General features: G+C 51.5%; 36 non-coding genes across 36 annotated transcripts; 29 read left to right on the forward strand and 7 right to left on the reverse strand.

The window, feature by feature from the left end:
• The first annotated feature begins 284 nt into the window (after positions 1 to 284).
• Trnam-cau (transfer RNA methionine (anticodon CAU)) lies at positions 285 to 357 on the forward strand. The gene has a single exon. It is a non-coding gene; the product is annotated as a tRNA-Met (tRNA).
• A 456-nt stretch (positions 358 to 813) lies between these two features.
• Trnae-uuc (transfer RNA glutamic acid (anticodon UUC)) lies at positions 814 to 885 on the forward strand. The gene has a single exon. It is a non-coding gene; the product is annotated as a tRNA-Glu (tRNA).
• Positions 886 to 1142: 257 nt separating this feature from the next.
• Positions 1143 to 1216, forward strand: Trnai-aau (transfer RNA isoleucine (anticodon AAU)). Its single transcript has one exon. It is a non-coding gene; the product is annotated as a tRNA-Ile (tRNA).
• A 741-nt stretch (positions 1217 to 1957) lies between these two features.
• On the reverse strand, positions 1958 to 2029 carry Trnag-ucc (transfer RNA glycine (anticodon UCC)). The gene has a single exon. It is a non-coding gene; the product is annotated as a tRNA-Gly (tRNA).
• A 6410-nt stretch (positions 2030 to 8439) lies between these two features.
• Trnam-cau (transfer RNA methionine (anticodon CAU)) lies at positions 8440 to 8512 on the forward strand. Its single transcript has one exon. It is a non-coding gene; the product is annotated as a tRNA-Met (tRNA).
• Positions 8513 to 8968: 456 nt separating this feature from the next.
• Trnae-uuc (transfer RNA glutamic acid (anticodon UUC)) lies at positions 8969 to 9040 on the forward strand. Its single transcript has one exon. It is a non-coding gene; the product is annotated as a tRNA-Glu (tRNA).
• Positions 9041 to 9297: 257 nt separating this feature from the next.
• On the forward strand, positions 9298 to 9371 carry Trnai-aau (transfer RNA isoleucine (anticodon AAU)). Its single transcript has one exon. It is a non-coding gene; the product is annotated as a tRNA-Ile (tRNA).
• Positions 9372 to 10112: 741 nt separating this feature from the next.
• Positions 10113 to 10184, reverse strand: Trnag-ucc (transfer RNA glycine (anticodon UCC)). The gene has a single exon. It is a non-coding gene; the product is annotated as a tRNA-Gly (tRNA).
• Positions 10185 to 10515: 331 nt separating this feature from the next.
• Trnag-gcc (transfer RNA glycine (anticodon GCC)) lies at positions 10516 to 10586 on the forward strand. The gene has a single exon. It is a non-coding gene; the product is annotated as a tRNA-Gly (tRNA).
• A 293-nt stretch (positions 10587 to 10879) lies between these two features.
• On the forward strand, positions 10880 to 10952 carry Trnam-cau (transfer RNA methionine (anticodon CAU)). The gene has a single exon. It is a non-coding gene; the product is annotated as a tRNA-Met (tRNA).
• A 456-nt stretch (positions 10953 to 11408) lies between these two features.
• Trnae-uuc (transfer RNA glutamic acid (anticodon UUC)) lies at positions 11409 to 11480 on the forward strand. The gene has a single exon. It is a non-coding gene; the product is annotated as a tRNA-Glu (tRNA).
• A 257-nt stretch (positions 11481 to 11737) lies between these two features.
• Trnai-aau (transfer RNA isoleucine (anticodon AAU)) lies at positions 11738 to 11811 on the forward strand. Its single transcript has one exon. It is a non-coding gene; the product is annotated as a tRNA-Ile (tRNA).
• A 741-nt stretch (positions 11812 to 12552) lies between these two features.
• On the reverse strand, positions 12553 to 12624 carry Trnag-ucc (transfer RNA glycine (anticodon UCC)). The gene has a single exon. It is a non-coding gene; the product is annotated as a tRNA-Gly (tRNA).
• Positions 12625 to 12955: 331 nt separating this feature from the next.
• Trnag-gcc (transfer RNA glycine (anticodon GCC)) lies at positions 12956 to 13026 on the forward strand. The gene has a single exon. It is a non-coding gene; the product is annotated as a tRNA-Gly (tRNA).
• A 293-nt stretch (positions 13027 to 13319) lies between these two features.
• Trnam-cau (transfer RNA methionine (anticodon CAU)) lies at positions 13320 to 13392 on the forward strand. Its single transcript has one exon. It is a non-coding gene; the product is annotated as a tRNA-Met (tRNA).
• Positions 13393 to 13848: 456 nt separating this feature from the next.
• Trnae-uuc (transfer RNA glutamic acid (anticodon UUC)) lies at positions 13849 to 13920 on the forward strand. Its single transcript has one exon. It is a non-coding gene; the product is annotated as a tRNA-Glu (tRNA).
• A 257-nt stretch (positions 13921 to 14177) lies between these two features.
• Positions 14178 to 14251, forward strand: Trnai-aau (transfer RNA isoleucine (anticodon AAU)). The gene has a single exon. It is a non-coding gene; the product is annotated as a tRNA-Ile (tRNA).
• Positions 14252 to 14992: 741 nt separating this feature from the next.
• Trnag-ucc (transfer RNA glycine (anticodon UCC)) lies at positions 14993 to 15064 on the reverse strand. The gene has a single exon. It is a non-coding gene; the product is annotated as a tRNA-Gly (tRNA).
• A 331-nt stretch (positions 15065 to 15395) lies between these two features.
• Trnag-gcc (transfer RNA glycine (anticodon GCC)) lies at positions 15396 to 15466 on the forward strand. The gene has a single exon. It is a non-coding gene; the product is annotated as a tRNA-Gly (tRNA).
• A 293-nt stretch (positions 15467 to 15759) lies between these two features.
• Positions 15760 to 15832, forward strand: Trnam-cau (transfer RNA methionine (anticodon CAU)). Its single transcript has one exon. It is a non-coding gene; the product is annotated as a tRNA-Met (tRNA).
• A 456-nt stretch (positions 15833 to 16288) lies between these two features.
• On the forward strand, positions 16289 to 16360 carry Trnae-uuc (transfer RNA glutamic acid (anticodon UUC)). Its single transcript has one exon. It is a non-coding gene; the product is annotated as a tRNA-Glu (tRNA).
• Positions 16361 to 16617: 257 nt separating this feature from the next.
• Positions 16618 to 16691, forward strand: Trnai-aau (transfer RNA isoleucine (anticodon AAU)). Its single transcript has one exon. It is a non-coding gene; the product is annotated as a tRNA-Ile (tRNA).
• Positions 16692 to 17432: 741 nt separating this feature from the next.
• Trnag-ucc (transfer RNA glycine (anticodon UCC)) lies at positions 17433 to 17504 on the reverse strand. The gene has a single exon. It is a non-coding gene; the product is annotated as a tRNA-Gly (tRNA).
• A 331-nt stretch (positions 17505 to 17835) lies between these two features.
• Positions 17836 to 17906, forward strand: Trnag-gcc (transfer RNA glycine (anticodon GCC)). The gene has a single exon. It is a non-coding gene; the product is annotated as a tRNA-Gly (tRNA).
• Positions 17907 to 18199: 293 nt separating this feature from the next.
• Positions 18200 to 18272, forward strand: Trnam-cau (transfer RNA methionine (anticodon CAU)). The gene has a single exon. It is a non-coding gene; the product is annotated as a tRNA-Met (tRNA).
• A 456-nt stretch (positions 18273 to 18728) lies between these two features.
• On the forward strand, positions 18729 to 18800 carry Trnae-uuc (transfer RNA glutamic acid (anticodon UUC)). Its single transcript has one exon. It is a non-coding gene; the product is annotated as a tRNA-Glu (tRNA).
• A 257-nt stretch (positions 18801 to 19057) lies between these two features.
• Trnai-aau (transfer RNA isoleucine (anticodon AAU)) lies at positions 19058 to 19131 on the forward strand. Its single transcript has one exon. It is a non-coding gene; the product is annotated as a tRNA-Ile (tRNA).
• A 741-nt stretch (positions 19132 to 19872) lies between these two features.
• On the reverse strand, positions 19873 to 19944 carry Trnag-ucc (transfer RNA glycine (anticodon UCC)). The gene has a single exon. It is a non-coding gene; the product is annotated as a tRNA-Gly (tRNA).
• A 331-nt stretch (positions 19945 to 20275) lies between these two features.
• On the forward strand, positions 20276 to 20346 carry Trnag-gcc (transfer RNA glycine (anticodon GCC)). Its single transcript has one exon. It is a non-coding gene; the product is annotated as a tRNA-Gly (tRNA).
• Positions 20347 to 20639: 293 nt separating this feature from the next.
• Positions 20640 to 20712, forward strand: Trnam-cau (transfer RNA methionine (anticodon CAU)). The gene has a single exon. It is a non-coding gene; the product is annotated as a tRNA-Met (tRNA).
• A 456-nt stretch (positions 20713 to 21168) lies between these two features.
• Positions 21169 to 21240, forward strand: Trnae-uuc (transfer RNA glutamic acid (anticodon UUC)). The gene has a single exon. It is a non-coding gene; the product is annotated as a tRNA-Glu (tRNA).
• A 257-nt stretch (positions 21241 to 21497) lies between these two features.
• Positions 21498 to 21571, forward strand: Trnai-aau (transfer RNA isoleucine (anticodon AAU)). Its single transcript has one exon. It is a non-coding gene; the product is annotated as a tRNA-Ile (tRNA).
• A 741-nt stretch (positions 21572 to 22312) lies between these two features.
• On the reverse strand, positions 22313 to 22384 carry Trnag-ucc (transfer RNA glycine (anticodon UCC)). The gene has a single exon. It is a non-coding gene; the product is annotated as a tRNA-Gly (tRNA).
• Positions 22385 to 22715: 331 nt separating this feature from the next.
• Trnag-gcc (transfer RNA glycine (anticodon GCC)) lies at positions 22716 to 22786 on the forward strand. Its single transcript has one exon. It is a non-coding gene; the product is annotated as a tRNA-Gly (tRNA).
• Positions 22787 to 23079: 293 nt separating this feature from the next.
• Trnam-cau (transfer RNA methionine (anticodon CAU)) lies at positions 23080 to 23152 on the forward strand. The gene has a single exon. It is a non-coding gene; the product is annotated as a tRNA-Met (tRNA).
• Positions 23153 to 23608: 456 nt separating this feature from the next.
• Positions 23609 to 23680, forward strand: Trnae-uuc (transfer RNA glutamic acid (anticodon UUC)). The gene has a single exon. It is a non-coding gene; the product is annotated as a tRNA-Glu (tRNA).
• The last annotated feature ends 107 nt before the right edge of the window (positions 23681 to 23787 follow it).

The following is a 23787-nucleotide window of genomic DNA, read 5'->3' on the forward strand; positions in this document are numbered from 1 at the left end:
TTTTTCCCCGATAGTGGAGCTGCGTGTCCTTCGCACTCGAAGTGCGTGGGCCACGAGAATGAACCGCGGGATTCCGTGTGGAAACAACCAAACACGCAGCGCGCACGTCTTCTCGTTTGGACTCCTGCGTGCTATTGTGCATACTGGCGTCGGCCTATCATCGCAAGTTGCCTGCAGCGCCGGGAATGCACGTGTAGTAACAGAAAAAATGAGCCAGCAAGTGCAGACTCTCTACCACTAGTATTTGCTACTTGCCGAGATACCAGAAGGTTTGGCCATCACGTGCCTCGGTAGCGCAGTAGGCAGCGCGTAAGTCTCATAATCTTAAGGTCGTGAGTTCGATCCTCACCCGGGGCATTTAATTTACTTCCGTTCACAGCTAAATTGACGGCTCTGGGGTTGCGAAGGAGCAAAACAGCTTGTAGTTTGTTATCCATAAGGCTTCAACAACTCAGCGTGAAAATACTTACTTCCCGTTATTACTACTTGCAGTTCTTTTGTGAAATTTTCAAGAAAAAATGTACTAGTAATAAAACTGAATTTCGTATGATATAACATGTAAAGTCACACAGTGTATGACCTGCTATATAATGACAGGCTGCAGGTCTTTACTTGCGAAATAAGTAAATAAATATTACTACTCACAGCTTTGCTTTTCCTCCTACCCCTGTAACAACGAGGCCAAAAGCAACGGACTGTGACTTTTGCCATGCGCGCCTCGGCATGGGAGAGCGAAAAGTTGCTCGCAAACAGGGAAAGTGCGACACGGAAAGCCAGTGGAGGGGGTGTAAACCCCAAAAATAAGCGTGCGCGTCCGGTGTGGTCTAGTGGCTAGGATACCTGGCTTTCACCCAGGAGGCCCGGGTTCGATTCCCGGTACCGGAATGTAATTTTTTCGGAACAAATCACGACAAGTTTGGACCCTGCGAAATGCTGTTTCACGTCCTCCTCGCGTTATAGCTACTGGTTCATAAACGTGAGCTGAAAACAGTCGAGAGAAACGGGCACGCAATGAAATTACTACGAGCAGCGGAATAAAGGGAGAAGAGACCCTGGTCCACTGTTGGACTGCTACCATAGAAATGTTACCTGTAAATACGCAGAGCCACTCCGTCTAAGCGCTGGAAGACGGAGTGCACCGAGGCCCGTTAGCTCAGTTGGTTAGAGCGTCGTGCTAATAACGCGAAGGTCGTGGGTTCGATCCCCCCACGGGCCACTTCGATTTTACTACTTCAAAAAGGCAACGCCGATTTCCCCGGGCAAGTATGGTGACAAAGAAATCGTCACATTGTGTGGGAGCTGATAGGGGACCCGAAAGCGACTTGTCGGGACGCGCTAAAACACTTCACAGGTCACAGCACGCTGAACACACAGTTTGTCGTCCGATCACCGCTACTGCGCGACGCTGGGCGTTGTCAGTGCTTGGGCGGGTGACCGCCTGCGAACACAGGGCGCTGCCGACAGTTTCAATTCGTATTTCTCTTTTCTCGTCGGTTTCGGAGCTGCAGCGCTATTCGGTCTAGGGCACTGGCGCCACGTTTTGCCTCTCGGTATGCCAAGTCGCGCCGTGCGGCCACAGTGAAATGAAGGAGCGTGTTGTAAAATTTTCAACAAAGAAAAAAAGAAATGTGCTAGTAATAAAACTGAATTTGTCTGACAGAACATGTAAAATCACACAATGCACGATAACAGGCAGCAGGTCTTTACTTGAGGCATAAGTAATGTTGTGCCCGCCTCGCCATACCTCTCTCAGTCGTTTCGCGTGCTTGTCCTTCTGATATAGGCCGATTGGAGAGCGTCAGCTCTCGCGTCAGCCGAGCAAAGTCGAGACAAGTCGAGACTCAAGCGGAATCGACGCACACAATATAGGGTGGCCTGCAGCCAGTAAGAGGAGGAAAGAAACATTAATTTAATGACGCGTGGCAAAAGTACTCATACGCAGAAGTAAAACGCAGGCTGCGGTGGCCGGGAATCGAACCCGGATCAACTGCTTGGAAGGCAACTATGCTGACCATTACACCACCACCGCACGCTTTTCTTCCGCGCACGCCGCGCTGTGTCTGCTTCCCGCCTGTCGGCGGCGGCTGAAGGTGGTCGCAGCAGCAGGCGCATTACGGGGTAGGCGAGCGCATCCAGACAGCGTCTCTACGCACATTTCGCGTCCTTTGGCAAGAGTCGTCGCGTGCGTGCGCCGCAACACTACTTAGACGATCGCGTTCGGGCGTCATTTTTAAGCAGTGCAGCGCAGGATTCAGCGTTTGTAGCATTCTCTCGAGAGGATGCCACGGCGCTGGACGGCAGTCCCACTTTCCCTTCAGACGTCTGCGCGGAAAGCACCAGGCAGCACGTCGCGCGGAGCTCTGCAGCCGTCGTCGGTTTGTTTACTTCGCCGGACTTAGGCGCTTCGTTCTTCGTGATTTCATCTTTCACGGTCTGTAAGTAACATCATGTCGACATTTTCGAGAGCTAACACCGCTCAGTGTGTATTTGATAGAAGTGCCGTCCGCCCTACCGCGTTTGAAATACACGAATGGTTATTCGAAGACTTAAAAATACCGGAAGAAATTGTAGACACCTTTCAATTGGACTTTGTACAATATTGCTTGTTCTTAAAATTTACCTCTGGGGACATGTGTGAAAAATTTGTTGCTAAATTTGGTGGCACACGTCGTTTTAAGCATTCCGACGGCAGTATTAGTAATGTGCAAATTGTGGCGTCAGGGTTTGGAATTCGATCTGTCCGTGTTTTTAATGTACCGCCGGAATGCCCTGATCAAATTTTGTCTCGTGCCTTGTCGCGATTTGGTGACGTTTTGAACATTACCATGGAGAAATGGTCCAGTGCCTATCGTTACAAAGTTGCTAGTGGTGTCCGTAGTGTACGGATGGACCTGAAACAACACATCCCTTCGTACTTTGTAATCGGTGGGGTTCGTGCACAGGTCTCATATATCGGGCAACCGCCGACATGTGCCGTCTGTCATTCTACGGAACATTTGAGGGGTGACTGCCCTCGACGGCGGCCTGTTCAGTTACCACGCGAAGATGTTGTGGGTGGAGGCGTCACATTGGTGCCCCTTCTGAGCGAGGTTGTAGCCGGAAGACCCTTTCCCGGTCCGACCGACCGACCGGCCGAGCGACCGACGGCCGTTGCTTCCGTCGAAGACACGTCTGTCGCGGGACATCGTAACGCGACTGTCGGGCAGGAGGAAATGGAGGTTGTCCAGGACCCGCCTGCCCCGACCGACCGTGATGACGACGAAAGGGAGGAACGCTCCTTTAATGCTGATGCCGTTGACTCGGCATCGGTGGAGGTGACAGACGCTTCTTTACCCCCGCCGCCCCTTCCGGTGCCTACTTCTGCCGATAGTGTCACGCCTTCAGCGGAAACTAAAAAGCCACGTCGCCCGCGGGGCAAGGGTAAACAGGTCAAGGATCCGAACCCGGTCGCCTTCGCGCATCCGCAAGCCACGGAGAGTGGCAGTGAAAGTGAGGCAATGTCACAGGGTTCCTCGCGTAGTAGCAGCCCCGCGAGGACAGAGAAAATTCGCGCACACACTGAACGATTGAAACAGTTTCTCAGTGCCGGAAAGGAACAGGACTTTGCCGCTGCGAAACGTAAATTAGAACAGGGCAGCGAGCAATTACCACAGCGCCCGCGCAAACATTCTGTACCGTCACAGCCGGCCGTGGCATCGCGCGGCGGCCAGGCGGAGGCCACCCAGACGCCGGGCGACGCACGACCACCCCCGCCACCTGACAGTCACAGCCCGTGGTGGCAGCAGCAGGAGGACGAGGGGGGACAGTAGGAATGGCCGCAGACCCACACCGTTGTCATGAGATCACCTACATGCAATTGACCTAGGAACGGATGTGTCTTGAACTGTGTCCAGTGTATTGTTGTGCCATATCTTTGTAGATTTGCTACCAACCACTACAGTCTTTTAAGAATATTGCGATTTCCATTTTATGCCAACTGCCATTCATTTAAGTATAAGTCCGGCGTTTTATCACTTCGTTGGTGCTTTTTATATTGTTTTGTCTTGTCCATCTGTTTAAAATGTCAACGCATTCACTCCCACCGAGTGTGTTTTCCGTTTTGACTTTAAACGTTGCCGGAATCTCAGCGGTGCACAAGGTAGCTGCCTTTAAAGATGTTTTATATCATGGAAACTTTAGTATTGCTCTTCTTCAAGAAGTGTCTAGTGATGTTTTTAGCAATATTCCAGGTTACGATGTTATTTACAACCTTAATAGTGACAATAACTGTGGCACAGCAATTTTATATAAGTCGTTTTTCGAACCTACGGACATCAGACTTCTCCCAGATGGTCGTGTACTGGCGTGTGTTATTGAGGGTGTCCAATTTGTCAACGTCTATGTGCCCTCGGGGACTGATCAAAAACGCACAAGAGCTCGTTTCTTTACCACGGACGTCTGTCCCTTTTTAGCTACGGCTCGTCCTCTTATATTCGGCGGTGATTTTAATTGTGTTGTTGCTAATGCGGACCAGTATCCCACCCCCACTAAATGTGCAGAACTGAACACCCTTTTAACTGCAGTCGACTTGCGTGATACGTGGCGTCACTACCACCCAACCCTGACGCAGTATACGCACTTTTCTACTGGCGGGGCCAGTAGAATAGATAGGATCTATGTTTCACGGGAGCTAACAGATGCTTTATGCGCCGTCGAAGTTCTGCCTGTCGCCATGAGTGATCATTGTGGCTACGTGTGTGCTTTGCGGTTGCAGTGCTGTCGCGCGAAATCACTCGCAGCATACTGGAAATTAAATACCGGGTATCTGGGTGCCGAAGGGCTCCGTGCAGAGCTGCGTGTCGCATGGCAGCAGTGCTTAGCAAAGGTCCATCATTACGGGTCCTGCATCGAGTGGTGGGTGGCGCATGCCAAACCGCTTCTGCGGAAGGCGGCGCAATTATATAGTAGAGAAGCAAGTTACTGGCACAGGCGTACGTTGGCATTCTATCAGCAGTGCCTCCAGGATGCTATTAATTCACCTGTTGCCCCCGACGCGAACGTTAGACTCCGTCTGGGCAAAATTAAAGCTAGGATTCTGCGGCTGCACCGGGAAAGGTCGAAGGGTTTAATGATTCGGAGCCGTCCCTTGTGCCACGTTGATGACGAGGAGCCGTCCCTCTATCATCTTGCCCGGGAGAAGAAACAGGCTCGCAAAAAGTATATTGATGCGTTGGAAACTGATGCGGGGATTGTCTTATCGCAGCGGCACGAAGTTGTCCGCCATATCGCCGACTATTATACTTCGCTTTTTCACGATACTGCCGCGGACGGCGAAGCCATGCGAATTTTATTAGAAGACTTAGCCGACTGCATGTCCGACCCTGACCGTGAAGAGCTGGTTGCAGAGATGTCGAACCAGGAAGTCTTCCAGATCTTGAAAGCTAGTACAACGGGCAAGTCGCCTGGCCCCGACGGTCTTCCTACAGAGTTTTATGTTACTTTCTGGGACATTGTAGGGGACAAGTTTACGGTAGTGGTGAACGAAGTGCTTCGCGGCGTTGTCATCCCGAGTCAGTTTCTCGAAGGGCACATTGTTCTGATCCCCAAAAAACGGGGTACGTGCCGGGTCACCGATCTGCGGCCGATTACGCTGTTGAATGCTGATTACAAGTTGGCCGCCAGATGTGTTGCAGCGAAGTTACAGGCAGTAATGGACAAAGTCATCTGTCCCTTTCAATCATGCGGCGTTAAGAGGCGTACCATTTTCAATGCGGCATCTACCTATCGTGACGTCATCGCATACTCCGCCGTCCACCGACTTTCAGCAGCTGTCCTTTCTGTGGACTTTGCCAATGCGTTTGACAGGATGAGCCACGATTATTTGATGCACGTTATGGAAAGGATGGGCTTTGGCTTCCGCTTCATTCGCGTGATACGTCATTTCCTGACAGGGGCCAGTTCGGTAGTGACAATTAATGGATGGCGAACGCCACCTATAGTTCTTAGTAGATCGGTGCGACAAGGCTGTCCCTTATCTATGTACCTTTTTGTAATTGCTTTGGACCCACTGCTGCGTGCGCTGGACCGCACGATAGGCGGCGTGGATATTCATCGTGCCTCAGTGACGTGTCTCGCTTATGCTGATGACGTAGGTGTTTTTATCGGCGACGACAATGATTTTCATCAAATACGGCCCTTACTGCGGTGGTATGAATGTGCGTCGGGTGCCCTGATTAATCCAAGGAAGACTGTGCTGATTCCTTTAGGAAATTGCGAAGTGGATCCCGATCAGACATGGTTTCGAGTAGTCCGTACTCATACGATCTTGGGACTTGATGTAACCGCTAATCCTCAGCAGATGCGGGCGCGCACCTGGCGCCGGCTACTGAATCATGTCAAATGCCTATGTAAGACTTACGCCAGCCGACGTCTCACACTCCTCCAGAAAGTCGACCTCATTAACAGCGCCGTGTATTCTAAGGCCTGGTACGTGGCACAGCTCCTGGACGTTCCGCGACCCCTCGCCCGATCGTTTTCGCAGGCCGCGTACTGGCTCCTGTGGCGCCACGAAATTTTCAAGGTTCGGGCGGCAACGTGTGTCCTCGACACCACCTTCGGGGGACTCGGCCTCGTAGATTTTTCCCGGAAGTGTTCGGCGCTGCTGGTGCACCGCACGGCCGCCCTGCAGGTTGACAGCCCGGATGGAACGGCGGCGGCCATGCTCGTCGCCTACCGACCGCCCTCCGAGAGCGCACCGGTGTCCGTTGTGGGCATCCCGTATCAACTCGGCTACGTCAGAGCTTACTACCTGCAGCGGAGCTATGTCCTGGAAGCGGCGCTGGACAGGAACCGGAATGTTCGCCGACTGTATGCGGCAATGGTGGGGAGGCCACCCCCTCACAAGCTCGCTCTTCGCTTCCCCGCGACCAACTGGCGGCAGGTCTGGCTTAATGTTCATCATCCCGTGTTGCCCTCCGGCGTTCGGTCCCAGTGGTATAAACTGGTCAACAATACGGTGGCCACAAACCAACGTCTTTCGGACATCCGTCTGCTGCCATCTGCCAACTGTGGTGCTTGTGGCGTTCCGGACACAAGGGAGCATCGCTTTCAGTGTCGTTTTGTGGCACCAGTCTGGGCCCTGTGTAGGGTCATGGTGGCTCTGATCAACCGGACGACACCCTCACACGTGACTGTCAGTGATGTTCTTGCGCCAGGGTTCCAACCCTTCCCTCGCACCAAGCACAATGCAACGGTGTGGCTCCTAGGCCACACGGTCTACGCAATTCTGGAGTGCCACGTTCAGGATGCGTCTACGTATTTAGCGTACTTGTGGGATGCACATTCTCATGTACAGCGGCTGAAGAATTACAACCAACTCTTTGCTAATTTTCTGCGTGCTGCGTTACAACATGGTTACGCAAAAACGTTCAATCATTGATATACGGAAAACTGTGTTGAAGACTGAAGAGGCTATCTATTCTTGTTCATTTTTCAATCATTTTTGTTTGCCTTTGACCCGATGGTTTTGATGCGTGTGTGAGGCTATTATGCGTTACGGAAGAAAAATGCTTTTTATACTACTTTCATTTGGATCACAGCAGTGGTGCGTTTCGTTTCTCATATGGAAGTGACAATATTATTTTACTTTTATTTTATTACTTACTTCTTATGGACTTCGTAGTGAGTTTTTAGTTTGTCCTCTCCACGCGCATCTTGTTCACCAAGAATGGTCATTGAATTTCTTGTGTTTCTCTTAACGAAGAACTCTATTCAGACATTTTGCTCGTAGTCGCCCGTGGCTTCTTTTAGGATGGATATTTTATTTTGACATTTTCATCGTCTGCAGAGATGCAGTGTCTTTTATTGTGCATTTCAAGGATAACAGAAAATTTGATTTTGTGGAAGACTTTTCATTTCTTATTAGATTTTCACGACATGATCCACGAGAGAAGCCGTCCGCGACGGGCGTATACCACCACGACAGATATGATAGCGTTGAAGCTCGCCGATGAAGGCATATTTTGGTGAGAGCAAGGAGGGCTATAAGGGGAGTTGGGAGGCCCTAAAAAAAAGAAAAAAAAAAAAAAAAAAAAAAAAAAAAAAAAAAAAAGTGGTAGAATGCTCGCCTGCCACGCGGGCGGCCCGGGTTCGATTCCCGGCCGATGCATCATTTTGTTTTTTCCCCGATAGTGGAGCTGCGTGTCCTTCGCACTCGAAGTGCGTGGGCCACGAGAATGAACCGCGGGATTCCGTGTGGAAACAACCAAACACGCAGCGCGCACGTCTTCTCGTTTGGACTCCTGCGTGCTATTGTGCATACTGGCGTCGGCCTATCATCGCAAGTTGCCTGCAGCGCCGGGAATGCACGTGTAGTAACAGAAAAAATGAGCCAGCAAGTGCAGACTCTCTACCACTAGTATTTGCTACTTGCCGAGATACCAGAAGGTTTGGCCATCACGTGCCTCGGTAGCGCAGTAGGCAGCGCGTAAGTCTCATAATCTTAAGGTCGTGAGTTCGATCCTCACCCGGGGCATTTAATTTACTTCCGTTCACAGCTAAATTGACGGCTCTGGGGTTGCGAAGGAGCAAAACAGCTTGTAGTTTGTTATCCATAAGGCTTCAACAACTCAGCGTGAAAATGCTTACTTCCCGTTATTACTACTTGCAGTTCTTTTGTGAAATTTTCAAGAAAAAATGTACTAGTAATAAAACTGAATTTCGTATGATATAACATGTAAAGTCACACAGTGTATGACCTGCTATATAATGACAGGCTGCAGGTCTTTACTTGCGAAATAAGTAAATAAATATTACTACTCACAGCTTTGCTTTTCCTCCTACCCCTGTAACAACGAGGCCAAAAGCAACGGACTGTGACTTTTGCCATGCGCGCCTCGGCATGGGAGAGCGAAAAGATGCTCGCAAACAGGGAAAGTGCGACACGGAAAGCCAGTGGAGGGGGTGTAAACCCCAAAAATAAGCGTGCGCGTCCGGTGTGGTCTAGTGGCTAGGATACCTGGCTTTCACCCAGGAGGCCCGGGTTCGATTCCCGGTACCGGAATGTAATTTTTTCGGAACAAATCACGACAAGTTTGGACCCTGCGAAATGCTGTTTCACGTCCTCCTCGCGTTATAGCTACTGGTTCATAAACGTGAGCTGAAAACAGTCGAGAGAAACGGGCACGCAATGAAATTACTACGAGCAGCGGAATAAAGGGAGAAGAGACCCTGGTCCACTGTTGGACTGCTACCATAGAAATGTTACCTGTAAATACGCAGAGCCACTCCGTCTAAGCGCTGGAAGACGGAGTGCACCGAGGCCCGTTAGCTCAGTTGGTTAGAGCGTCGTGCTAATAACGCGAAGGTCGTGGGTTCGATCCCCCCACGGGCCACTTCGATTTTACTACTTCAAAAAGGCAACGCCGATTTCCCCGGGCAAGTATGGTGACAAAGAAATCGTCACATTGTGTGGGAGCTGATAGGGGACCCGAAAGCGACTTGTCGGGACGCGCTAAAACACTTCACAGGTCACAGCACGCTGAACACACAGTTTGTCGTCCGATCACCGCTACTGCGCGACGCTGGGCGTTGTCAGTGCTTGGGCGGGTGACCGCCTGCGAACACAGGGCGCTGCCGACAGTTTCAATTCGTATTTCTCTTTTCTCGTCGGTTTCGGAGCTGCAGCGCTATTCGGTCTAGGGCACTGGCGCCACGTTTTGCCTCTCGGTATGCCAAGTCGCGCCGTGCGGCCACAGTGAAATGAAGGAGCGTGTTGTAAAATTTTCAACAAAGAAAAAAAGAAATGTGCTAGTAATAAAACTGAATTTGTCTGACAGAACATGTAAAATCACACAATGCACGATAACAGGCAGCAGGTCTTTACTTGAGGCATAAGTAATGTTGTGCCCGCCTCGCCATACCTCTCTCAGTCGTTTCGCGTGCTTGTCCTTCTGATATAGGCCGATTGGAGAGCGTCAGCTCTCGCGTCAGCCGAGCAAAGTCGAGACAAGTCGAGACTCAAGCGGAATCGACGCACACAATATAGGGTGGCCTGCAGCCAGTAAGAGGAGGAAAGAAACATTAATTTAATGACGCGTGGCAAAAGTACTCATACGCAGAAGTAAAACGCAGGCTGCGGTGGCCGGGAATCGAACCCGGATCAACTGCTTGGAAGGCAACTATGCTGACCATTACACCACCACCGCACGCTTTTCTTCCGCGCACGCCGCGCTGTGTCTGCTTCCCGCCTGTCGGCGGCGGCTGAAGGTGGTCGCAGCAGCAGGCGCATTACGGGGTAGGCGAGCGCATCCAGACAGCGTCTCTACGCACATTTCGCGTCCTTTGGCAAGAGTCGTCGCGTGCGTGCGCCGCAACACTACTTAGACGATCGCGTTCGGGCGTCATTTTTAAGCAGTGCAGCGCAGGATTCAGCGTTTGTAGCATTCTCTCGAGAGGATGCCACGGCGCTGGACGGCAGTCCCACTTTCCCTTCAGACGTCTGCCGCGGAAAGCACAAGGAAGCTGCAAACTAGCTGAGCATCGGTGGTTCAGTGGTAGAATGCTCGCCTGCCACGCGGGCGGCCCGGGTTCGATTCCCGGCCGATGCATCATTTTGTTTTTTCCCCGATAGTGGAGCTGCGTGTCCTTCGCACTCGAAGTGCGTGGGCCACGAGAATGAACCGCGGGATTCCGTGTGGAAACAACCAAACACGCAGCGCGCACGTCTTCTCGTTTGGACTCCTGCGTGCTATTGTGCATACTGGCGTCGGCCTATCATCGCAAGTTGCCTGCAGCGCCGGGAATGCACGTGTAGTAACAGAAAAAATGAGCCAGCAAGTGCAGACTCTCTACCACTAGTATTTGCTACTTGCCGAGATACCAGAAGGTTTGGCCATCACGTGCCTCGGTAGCGCAGTAGGCAGCGCGTAAGTCTCATAATCTTAAGGTCGTGAGTTCGATCCTCACCCGGGGCATTTAATTTACTTCCGTTCACAGCTAAATTGACGGCTCTGGGGTTGCGAAGGAGCAAAACAGCTTGTAGTTTGTTATCCATAAGGCTTCAACAACTCAGCGTGAAAATGCTTACTTCCCGTTATTACTACTTGCAGTTCTTTTGTGAAATTTTCAAGAAAAAATGTACTAGTAATAAAACTGAATTTCGTATGATATAACATGTAAAGTCACACAGTGTATGACCTGCTATATAATGACAGGCTGCAGGTCTTTACTTGCGAAATAAGTAAATAAATATTACTACTCACAGCTTTGCTTTTCCTCCTACCCCTGTAACAACGAGGCCAAAAGCAACGGACTGTGACTTTTGCCATGCGCGCCTCGGCATGGGAGAGCGAAAAGTTGCTCGCAAACAGGGAAAGTGCGACACGGAAAGCCAGTGGAGGGGGTGTAAACCCCAAAAATAAGCGTGCGCGTCCGGTGTGGTCTAGTGGCTAGGATACCTGGCTTTCACCCAGGAGGCCCGGGTTCGATTCCCGGTACCGGAATGTAATTTTTTCGGAACAAATCACGACAAGTTTGGACCCTGCGAAATGCTGTTTCACGTCCTCCTCGCGTTATAGCTACTGGTTCATAAACGTGAGCTGAAAACAGTCGAGAGAAACGGGCACGCAATGAAATTACTACGAGCAGCGGAATAAAGGGAGAAGAGACCCTGGTCCACTGTTGGACTGCTACCATAGAAATGTTACCTGTAAATACGCAGAGCCACTCCGTCTAAGCGCTGGAAGACGGAGTGCACCGAGGCCCGTTAGCTCAGTTGGTTAGAGCGTCGTGCTAATAACGCGAAGGTCGTGGGTTCGATCCCCCCACGGGCCACTTCGATTTTACTACTTCAAAAAGGCAACGCCGATTTCCCCGGGCAAGTATGGTGACAAAGAAATCGTCACATTGTGTGGGAGCTGATAGGGGACCCGAAAGCGACTTGTCGGGACGCGCTAAAACACTTCACAGGTCACAGCACGCTGAACACACAGTTTGTCGTCCGATCACCGCTACTGCGCGACGCTGGGCGTTGTCAGTGCTTGGGCGGGTGACCGCCTGCGAACACAGGGCGCTGCCGACAGTTTCAATTCGTATTTCTCTTTTCTCGTCGGTTTCGGAGCTGCAGCGCTATTCGGTCTAGGGCACTGGCGCCACGTTTTGCCTCTCGGTATGCCAAGTCGCGCCGTGCGGCCACAGTGAAATGAAGGAGCGTGTTGTAAAATTTTCAACAAAGAAAAAAAGAAATGTGCTAGTAATAAAACTGAATTTGTCTGACAGAACATGTAAAATCACACAATGCACGATAACAGGCAGCAGGTCTTTACTTGAGGCATAAGTAATGTTGTGCCCGCCTCGCCATACCTCTCTCAGTCGTTTCGCGTGCTTGTCCTTCTGATATAGGCCGATTGGAGAGCGTCAGCTCTCGCGTCAGCCGAGCAAAGTCGAGACAAGTCGAGACTCAAGCGGAATCGACGCACACAATATAGGGTGGCCTGCAGCCAGTAAGAGGAGGAAAGAAACATTAATTTAATGACGCGTGGCAAAAGTACTCATACGCAGAAGTAAAACGCAGGCTGCGGTGGCCGGGAATCGAACCCGGATCAACTGCTTGGAAGGCAACTATGCTGACCATTACACCACCACCGCACGCTTTTCTTCCGCGCACGCCGCGCTGTGTCTGCTTCCCGCCTGTCGGCGGCGGCTGAAGGTGGTCGCAGCAGCAGGCGCATTACGGGGTAGGCGAGCGCATCCAGACAGCGTCTCTACGCACATTTCGCGTCCTTTGGCAAGAGTCGTCGCGTGCGTGCGCCGCAACACTACTTAGACGATCGCGTTCGGGCGTCATTTTTAAGCAGTGCAGCGCAGGATTCAGCGTTTGTAGCATTCTCTCGAGAGGATGCCACGGCGCTGGACGGCAGTCCCACTTTCCCTTCAGACGTCTGCCGCGGAAAGCACAAGGAAGCTGCAAACTAGCTGAGCATCGGTGGTTCAGTGGTAGAATGCTCGCCTGCCACGCGGGCGGCCCGGGTTCGATTCCCGGCCGATGCATCATTTTGTTTTTTCCCCGATAGTGGAGCTGCGTGTCCTTCGCACTCGAAGTGCGTGGGCCACGAGAATGAACCGCGGGATTCCGTGTGGAAACAACCAAACACGCAGCGCGCACGTCTTCTCGTTTGGACTCCTGCGTGCTATTGTGCATACTGGCGTCGGCCTATCATCGCAAGTTGCCTGCAGCGCCGGGAATGCACGTGTAGTAACAGAAAAAATGAGCCAGCAAGTGCAGACTCTCTACCACTAGTATTTGCTACTTGCCGAGATACCAGAAGGTTTGGCCATCACGTGCCTCGGTAGCGCAGTAGGCAGCGCGTAAGTCTCATAATCTTAAGGTCGTGAGTTCGATCCTCACCCGGGGCATTTAATTTACTTCCGTTCACAGCTAAATTGACGGCTCTGGGGTTGCGAAGGAGCAAAACAGCTTGTAGTTTGTTATCCATAAGGCTTCAACAACTCAGCGTGAAAATGCTTACTTCCCGTTATTACTACTTGCAGTTCTTTTGTGAAATTTTCAAGAAAAAATGTACTAGTAATAAAACTGAATTTCGTATGATATAACATGTAAAGTCACACAGTGTATGACCTGCTATATAATGACAGGCTGCAGGTCTTTACTTGCGAAATAAGTAAATAAATATTACTACTCACAGCTTTGCTTTTCCTCCTACCCCTGTAACAACGAGGCCAAAAGCAACGGACTGTGACTTTTGCCATGCGCGCCTCGGCATGGGAGAGCGAAAAGTTGCTCGCAAACAGGGAAAGTGCGACACGGAAAGCCAGTGGAGGGGGTGTAAACCCCAAAAATAAGCGTGCGCGTCCGGTGTGGTCTAGTGGCTAGGATACCTGGCTTTCACCCAGGAGGCCCGGGTTCGATTCCCGGTACCGGAATGTAATTTTTTCGGAACAAATCACGACAAGTTTGGACCCTGCGAAATGCTGTTTCACGTCCTCCTCGCGTTATAGCTACTGGTTCATAAACGTGAGCTGAAAACAGTCGAGAGAAACGGGCACGCAATGAAATTACTACGAGCAGCGGAATAAAGGGAGAAGAGACCCTGGTCCACTGTTGGACTGCTACCATAGAAATGTTACCTGTAAATACGCAGAGCCACTCCGTCTAAGCGCTGGAAGACGGAGTGCACCGAGGCCCGTTAGCTCAGTTGGTTAGAGCGTCGTGCTAATAACGCGAAGGTCGTGGGTTCGATCCCCCCACGGGCCACTTCGATTTTACTACTTCAAAAAGGCAACGCCGATTTCCCCGGGCAAGTATGGTGACAAAGAAATCGTCACATTGTGTGGGAGCTGATAGGGGACCCGAAAGCGACTTGTCGGGACGCGCTAAAACACTTCACAGGTCACAGCACGCTGAACACACAGTTTGTCGTCCGATCACCGCTACTGCGCGACGCTGGGCGTTGTCAGTGCTTGGGCGGGTGACCGCCTGCGAACACAGGGCGCTGCCGACAGTTTCAATTCGTATTTCTCTTTTCTCGTCGGTTTCGGAGCTGCAGCGCTATTCGGTCTAGGGCACTGGCGCCACGTTTTGCCTCTCGGTATGCCAAGTCGCGCCGTGCGGCCACAGTGAAATGAAGGAGCGTGTTGTAAAATTTTCAACAAAGAAAAAAAGAAATGTGCTAGTAATAAAACTGAATTTGTCTGACAGAACATGTAAAATCACACAATGCACGATAACAGGCAGCAGGTCTTTACTTGAGGCATAAGTAATGTTGTGCCCGCCTCGCCATACCTCTCTCAGTCGTTTCGCGTGCTTGTCCTTCTGATATAGGCCGATTGGAGAGCGTCAGCTCTCGCGTCAGCCGAGCAAAGTCGAGACAAGTCGAGACTCAAGCGGAATCGACGCACACAATATAGGGTGGCCTGCAGCCAGTAAGAGGAGGAAAGAAACATTAATTTAATGACGCGTGGCAAAAGTACTCATACGCAGAAGTAAAACGCAGGCTGCGGTGGCCGGGAATCGAACCCGGATCAACTGCTTGGAAGGCAACTATGCTGACCATTACACCACCACCGCACGGTTTTCTTCCGCGCACGCCGCGCTGTGTCTGCTTCCCGCCTGTCGGCGGCGGCTGAAGGTGGTCGCAGCAGCAGGCGCATTACGGGGTAGGCGAGCGCATCCAGACAGCGTCTCTACGCACATTTCGCGTCCTTTGGCAAGAGTCGTCGCGTGCGTGCGCCGCAACACTACTTAGACGATCGCGTTCGGGCGTCATTTTTAAGCAGTGCAGCGCAGGATTCAGCGTTTGTAGCATTCTCTCGAGAGGATGCCACGGCGCTGGACGGCAGTCCCACTTTCCCTTCAGACGTCTGCCGCGGAAAGCACAAGGAAGCTGCAAACTAGCTGAGCATCGGTGGTTCAGTGGTAGAATGCTCGCCTGCCACGCGGGCGGCCCGGGTTCGATTCCCGGCCGATGCATCATTTTGTTTTTTCCCCGATAGTGGAGCTGCGTGTCCTTCGCACTCGAAGTGCGTGGGCCACGAGAATGAACCGCGGGATTCCGTGTGGAAACAACCAAACACGCAGCGCGCACGTCTTCTCGTTTGGACTCCTGCGTGCTATTGTGCATACTGGCGTCGGCCTATCATCGCAAGTTGCCTGCAGCGCCGGGAATGCACGTGTAGTAACAGAAAAAATGAGCCAGCAAGTGCAGACTCTCTACCACTAGTATTTGCTACTTGCCGAGATACCAGAAGGTTTGGCCATCACGTGCCTCGGTAGCGCAGTAGGCAGCGCGTAAGTCTCATAATCTTAAGGTCGTGAGTTCGATCCTCACCCGGGGCATTTAATTTACTTCCGTTCACAGCTAAATTGACGGCTCTGGGGTTGCGAAGAAGCAAAACAGCTTGTAGTTTGTTATCCATAAGGCTTCAACAACTCAGCGTGAAAATGCTTACTTCCCGTTATTACTACTTGCAGTTCTTTTGTGAAATTTTCAAGAAAAAATGTACTAGTAATAAAACTGAATTTCGTATGATATAACATGTAAAGTCACACAGTGTATGACCTGCTATATAATGACAGGCTGCAGGTCTTTACTTGCGAAATAAGTAAATAAATATTACTACTCACAGCTTTGCTTTTCCTCCTACCCCAGTAACAACGAGGCCAAAAGCAACGGACTGTGACTTTTGCCATGCGCGCCTCGGCATGGGAGAGCGAAAAGTTGCTCGCAAACAGGGAAAGTGCGACACGGAAAGCCAGTGGAGGGGGTGTAAACCCCAAAAATAAGCGTGCGCGTCCGGTGTGGTCTAGTGGCTAGGATACCTGGCTTTCACCCAGGAGGCCCGGGTTCGATTCCCGGTACCGGAATGTAATTTTTTCGGAACAAATCACGACAAGTTTGGACCCTGCGAAATGCTGTTTCACGTCCTCCTCGCGTTATAGCTACTGGTTCATAAACGTGAGCTGAAAACAGTCGAGAGAAACGGGCACGCAATGAAATTACTACGAGCAGCGGAATAAAGGGAGAAGAGACCCTGGTCCACTGTTGGACTGCTACCATAGAAATGTTACCTGTAAATACGCAGAGCCACTCCGTCTAAGCGCTGGAAGACGGAGTGCACCGAGGCCCGTTAGCTCAGTTGGTTAGAGCGTCGTGCTAATAACGCGAAGGTCGTGGGTTCGATCCCCCCACGGGCCACTTCGATTTTACTACTTCAAAAAGGCAACGCCGATTTCCCCGGGCAAGTATGGTGACAAAGAAATCGTCACATTGTGTGGGAGCTGATAGGGGACCCGAAAGCGACTTGTCGGGACGCGCTAAAACACTTCACAGGTCACAGCACGCTGAACACACAGTTTGTCGTCCGATCACCGCTACTGCGCGACGCTGGGCGTTGTCAGTGCTTGGGCGGGTGACCGCCTGCGAACACAGGGCGCTGCCGACAGTTTCAATTCGTATTTCTCTTTTCTCGTCGGTTTCGGAGCTGCAGCGCTATTCGGTCTAGGGCACTGGCGCCACGTTTTGCCTCTCGGTATGCCAAGTCGCGCCGTGCGGCCACAGTGAAATGAAGGAGCGTGTTGTAAAATTTTCAACAAAGAAAAAAAGAAATGTGCTAGTAATAAAACTGAATTTGTCTGACAGAACATGTAAAATCACACAATGCACGATAACAGGCAGCAGGTCTTTACTTGAGGCATAAGTAATGTTGTGCCCGCCTCGCCATACCTCTCTCAGTCGTTTCGCGTGCTTGTCCTTCTGATATAGGCCGATTGGAGAGCGTCAGCTCTCGCGTCAGCCGAGCAAAGTCGAGACAAGTCGAGACTCAAGCGGAATCGACGCACACAATATAGGGTGGCCTGCAGCCAGTAAGAGGAGGAAAGAAACATTAATTTAATGACGCGTGGCAAAAGTACTCATACGCAGAAGTAAAACGCAGGCTGCGGTGGCCGGGAATCGAACCCGGATAAACTGCTTGGAAGGCAACTATGCTGACCATTACACCACCACCGCACGGTTTTCTTCCGCGCACGCCGCGCTGTGTCTGCTTCCCGCCTGTCGGCGGCGGCTGAAGGTGGTCGCAGCAGCAGGCGCATTACGGGGTAGGCGAGCGCATCCAGACAGCGTCTCTACGCACATTTCGCGTCCTTTGGCAAGAGTCGTCGCGTGCGTGCGCCGCAACACTACTTAGACGATCGCGTTCGGGCGTCATTTTTAAGCAGTGCAGCGCAGGATTCAGCGTTTGTAGCATTCTCTCGAGAGGATGCCACGGCGCTGGACGGCAGTCCCACTTTCCCTTCAGACGTCTGCCGCGGAAAGCACAAGGAAGCTGCAAACTAGCTGAGCATCGGTGGTTCAGTGGTAGAATGCTCGCCTGCCACGCGGGCGGCCCGGGTTCGATTCCCGGCCGATGCATCATTTTGTTTTTTCCCCGATAGTGGAGCTGCGTGTCCTTCGCACTCGAAGTGCGTGGGCCACGAGAATGAACCGCGGGATTCCGTGTGGAAACAACCAAACACGCAGCGCGCACGTCTTCTCGTTTGGACTCCTGCGTGCTATTGTGCATACTGGCGTCGGCCTATCATCGCAAGTTGCCTGCAGCGCCGGGAATGCACGTGTAGTAACAGAAAAAATGAGCCAGCAAGTGCAGACTCTCTACCACTAGTATTTGCTACTTGCCGAGATACCAGAAGGTTTGGCCATCACGTGCCTCGGTAGCGCAGTAGGCAGCGCGTAAGTCTCATAATCTTAAGGTCGTGAGTTCGATCCTCACCCGGGGCATTTAATTTACTTCCGTTCACAGCTAAATTGACGGCTCTGGGGTTGCGAAGGAGCAAAACAGCTTGTAGTTTGTTATCCATAAGGCTTCAACAACTCAGCGTGAAAATGCTTACTTCCCGTTATTACTACTTGCAGTTCTTTTGTGAAATTTTCAAGAAAAAATGTACTAGTAATAAAACTGAATTTCGTATGATATAACATGTAAAGTCACACAGTGTATGACCTGCTATATAATGACAGGCTGCAGGTCTTTACTTGCGAAATAAGTAAATAAATATTACTACTCACAGCTTTGCTTTTCCTCCTACCCCTGTAACAACGAGGCCAAAAGCAACGGACTGTGACTTTTGCCATGCGCGCCTCGGCATGGGAGAGCGAAAAGTTGCTCGCAAACAGGGAAAGTGCGACACGGAAAGCCAGTGGAGGGGGTGTAAACCCCAAAAATAAGCGTGCGCGTCCGGTGTGGTCTAGTGGCTAGGATACCTGGCTTTCACCCAGGAGGCCCGGGTTCGATTCCCGGTACCGGAATGTAATTTTTTCGGAACAAATCACGACAAGTTTGGACCCTGCGAAATGCTGTTTCACGTCCTCCTCGCGTTATAGCTACTGGTTCATAAACGTGAGCTGAAAACAGTCGAGAGAAACGGGCACGCAATGAAATTACTACGAGCAGCGGAATAAAGGGAGAAGAGACCCTGGTCCACTGTTGGACTGCTACCATAGAAATGTTACCTGTAAATACGCAGAGCCACTCCGTCTAAGCGCTGGAAGACGGAGTGCACCGAGGCCCGTTAGCTCAGTTGGTTAGAGCGTCGTGCTAATAACGCGAAGGTCGTGGGTTCGATCCCCCCACGGGCCACTTCGATTTTACTACTTCAAAAAGGCAACGCCGATTTCCCCGGGCAAGTATGGTGACAAAGAAATCGTCACATTGTGTGGGAGCTGATAGGGGACCCGAAAGCGACTTGTCGGGACGCGCTAAAACACTTCACAGGTCACAGCACGCTGAACACACAGTTTGTCGTCCGATCACCGCTACTGCGCGACGCTGGGCGTTGTCAGTGCTTGGGCGGGTGACCGCCTGCGAACACAGGGCGCTGCCGACAGTTTCAATTCGTATTTCTCTTTTCTCGTCGGTTTCGGAGCTGCAGCGCTATTCGGTCTAGGGCACTGGCGCCACGTTTTGCCTCTCGGTATGCCAAGTCGCGCCGTGCGGCCACAGTGAAATGAAGGAGCGTGTTGTAAAATTTTCAACAAAGAAAAAAAGAAATGTGCTAGTAATAAAACTGAATTTGTCTGACAGAACATGTAAAATCACACAATGCACGATAACAGGCAGCAGGTCTTTACTTGAGGCATAAGTAATGTTGTGCCCGCCTCGCCATACCTCTCTCAGTCGTTTCGCGTGCTTGTCCTTCTGATATAGGCCGATTGGAGAGCGTCAGCTCTCGCGTCAGCCGAGCAAAGTCGAGACAAGTCGAGACTCAAGCGGAATCGACGCACACAATATAGGGTGGCCTGCAGCCAGTAAGAGGAGGAAAGAAACATTAATTTAATGACGCGTGGCAAAAGTACTCATACGCAGAAGTAAAACGCAGGCTGCGGTGGCCGGGAATCGAACCCGGATCAACTGCTTGGAAGGCAACTATGCTGACCATTACACCACCACCGCACGCTTTTCTTCCGCGCACGCCGCGCTGTGTCTGCTTCCCGCCTGTCGGCGGCGGCTGAAGGTGGTCGCAGCAGCAGGCGCATTACGGGGTAGGCGAGCGCATCCAGACAGCGTCTCTACGCACATTTCGCGTCCTTTGGCAAGAGTCGTCGCGTGCGTGCGCCGCAACACTACTTAGACGATCGCGTTCGGGCGTCATTTTTAAGCAGTGCAGCGCAGGATTCAGCGTTTGTAGCATTCTCTCGAGAGGATGCCACGGCGCTGGACGGCAGTCCCACTTTCCCTTCAGACGTCTGCCGCGGAAAGCACAAGGAAGCTGCAAACTAGCTGAGCATCGGTGGTTCAGTGGTAGAATGCTCGCCTGCCACGCGGGCGGCCCGGGTTCGATTCCCGGCCGATGCATCATTTTGTTTTTTCCCCGATAGTGGAGCTGCGTGTCCTTCGCACTCGAAGTGCGTGGGCCACGAGAATGAACCGCGGGATTCCGTGTGGAAACAACCAAACACGCAGCGCGCACGTCTTCTCGTTTGGACTCCTGCGTGCTATTGTGCATACTGGCGTCGGCCTATCATCGCAAGTTGCCTGCAGCGCCGGGAATGCACGTGTAGTAACAGAAAAAATGAGCCAGCAAGTGCAGACTCTCTACCACTAGTATTTGCTACTTGCCGAGATACCAGAAGGTTTGGCCATCACGTGCCTCGGTAGCGCAGTAGGCAGCGCGTAAGTCTCATAATCTTAAGGTCGTGAGTTCGATCCTCACCCGGGGCATTTAATTTACTTCCGTTCACAGCTAAATTGACGGCTCTGGGGTTGCGAAGAAGCAAAACAGCTTGTAGTTTGTTATCCATAAGGCTTCAACAACTCAGCGTGAAAATGCTTACTTCCCGTTATTACTACTTGCAGTTCTTTTGTGAAATTTTCAAGAAAAAATGTACTAGTAATAAAACTGAATTTCGTATGATATAACATGTAAAGTCACACAGTGTATGACCTGCTATATAATGACAGGCTGCAGGTCTTTACTTGCGAAATAAGTAAATAAATATTACTACTCACAGCTTTGCTTTTCCTCCTACCCCAGTAACAACGAGGCCAAAAGCAACGGACTGTGACTTTTGCCATGCGCGCCTCGGCATGGGAGAGCGAAAAGTTGCTCGCAAACAGGGAAAGTGCGACACGGAAAGCCAGTGGAGGGGGTGTAAACCCCAAAAATAAGCGTGCGCGTCCGGTGTGGTCTAGTGGCTAGGATACCTGGCTTTCACCCAGGAGGCCCGGGTTCGATTCCCGGTACCGGAATGTAATTTTTTCGGAACAAATCACGACAAGTTTGGACCCTGCGAAATGCTGTTTCACGTCCTCCTCGCGTTATAGCTACTGGTTCATAAACGTGAGCTGAAAACAGTCGAGAGAAACGGGCACGCAATGAAATTACTACGAGCAGCGGAATAAAGGGAGAAGAGACCCTGGTCCACTGTTGGACTGCTACCATAGAAATGTTACCTGTAAATACGCAGAGCCACTCCGTCTAAGCGCTGGAAGACGGAGTGCACCGAGGCCCGTTAGCTCAGTTGGTTAGAGCGTCGTGCTAATAACGCGAAGGTCGTGGGTTCGATCCCCCCACGGGCCACTTCGATTTTACTACTTCAAAAAGGCAACGCCGATTTCCCCGGGCAAGTATGGTGACAAAGAAATCGTCACATTGTGTGGGAGCTGATAGGGGACCCGAAAGCGACTTGTCGGGACGCGCTAAAACACTTCACAGGTCACAGCACGCTGAACACACAGTTTGTCGTCCGATCACCGCTACTGCGCGACGCTGGGCGTTGTCAGTGCTTGGGCGGGTGACCGCCTGCGAACACAGGGCGCTGCCGACAGTTTCAATTCGTATTTCTCTTTTCTCGTCGGTTTCGGAGCTGCAGCGCTATTCGGTCTAGGGCACTGGCGCCACGTTTTGCCTCTCGGTATGCCAAGTCGCGCCGTGCGGCCACAGTGAAATGAAGGAGCGTGTTGTAAAATTTTCAACAAAGAAAAAAAGAAATGTGCTAGTAATAAAACTGAATTTGTCTGACAGAACATGTAAAATCACACAATGCACGATAACAGGCAGCAGGTCTTTACTTGAGGCATAAGTAATGTTGTGCCCGCCTCGCCATACCTCTCTCAGTCGTTTCGCGTGCTTGTCCTTCTGATATAGGCCGATTGGAGAGCGTCAGCTCTCGCGTCAGCCGAGCAAAGTCGAGACAAGTCGAGACTCAAGCGGAATCGACGCACACAATATAGGGTGGCCTGCAGCCAGTAAGAGGAGGAAAGAAACATTAATTTAATGACGCGTGGCAAAAGTACTCATACGCAGAAGTAAAACGCAGGCTGCGGTGGCCGGGAATCGAACCCGGATAAACTGCTTGGAAGGCAACTATGCTGACCATTACACCACCACCGCACGGTTTTCTTCCGCGCACGCCGCGCTGTGTCTGCTTCCCGCCTGTCGGCGGCGGCTGAAGGTGGTCGCAGCAGCAGGCGCATTACGGGGTAGGCGAGCGCATCCAGACAGCGTCTCTACGCACATTTCGCGTCCTTTGGCAAGAGTCGTCGCGTGCGTGCGCCGCAACACTACTTAGACGATCGCGTTCGGGCGTCATTTTTAAGCAGTGCAGCGCAGGATTCAGCGTTTGTAGCATTCTCTCGAGAGGATGCCACGGCGCTGGACGGCAGTCCCACTTTCCCTTCAGACGTCTGCCGCGGAAAGCACAAGGAAGCTGCAAACTAGCTGAGCATCGGTGGTTCAGTGGTAGAATGCTCGCCTGCCACGCGGGCGGCCCGGGTTCGATTCCCGGCCGATGCATCATTTTGTTTTTTCCCCGATAGTGGAGCTGCGTGTCCTTCGCACTCGAAGTGCGTGGGCCACGAGAATGAACCGCGGGATTCCGTGTGGAAACAACCAAACACGCAGCGCGCACGTCTTCTCGTTTGGACTCCTGCGTGCTATTGTGCATACTGGCGTCGGCCTATCATCGCAAGTTGCCTGCAGCGCCGGGAATGCACGTGTAGTAACAGAAAAAATGAGCCAGCAAGTGCAGACTCTCTACCACTAGTATTTGCTACTTGCCGAGATACCAGAAGGTTTGGCCATCACGTGCCTCGGTAGCGCAGTAGGCAGCGCGTAAGTCTCATAATCTTAAGGTCGTGAGTTCGATCCTCACCCGGGGCATTTAATTTACTTCCGTTCACAGCTAAATTGACGGCTCTGGGGTTGCGAAGGAGCAAAACAGCTTGTAGTTTGTTATCCATAAGGCTTCAACAACTCAGCGTGAAAATGCTTACTTCCCGTTATTACTACTTGCAGTTCTTTTGTGAAATTTTCAAGAAAAAATGTACTAGTAATAAAACTGAATTTCGTATGATATAACATGTAAAGTCACACAGTGTATGACCTGCTATATAATGACAGGCTGCAGGTCTTTACTTGCGAAATAAGTAAATAAATATTACTACTCACAGCTTTGCTTTTCCTCCTACCCCTGTAACAACGAGGCCAAAAGCAACGGACTGTGACTTTTGCCATGCGCGCCTCGGCATGGGAGAGCGAAAAGTTGCTCGCAAACAGGGAAAGTGCGACACGGAAAGCCAGTGGAGGGGGTGTAAACCCCAAAAATAAGCGTGCGCGTCCGGTGTGGTCTAGTGGCTAGGATACCTGGCTTTCACCCAGGAGGCCCGGGTTCGATTCCCGGTACCGGAATGTAATTTTTTCGGAACAAATCACGACAAGTTTGGACCCTGCGAAATGCTGTTTCACGTCCTCCTCGCGTTATAGCTACTGGTTCATAAACGTGAGCTGAAAACAGT

The sequence above is a fragment of the Schistocerca gregaria genome, unplaced genomic scaffold (genome assembly GCF_023897955.1).
Source record: "Schistocerca gregaria isolate iqSchGreg1 unplaced genomic scaffold, iqSchGreg1.2 ptg000912l, whole genome shotgun sequence".
NCBI classification, from domain to species: domain Eukaryota; kingdom Metazoa; phylum Arthropoda; class Insecta; order Orthoptera; family Acrididae; genus Schistocerca; species Schistocerca gregaria.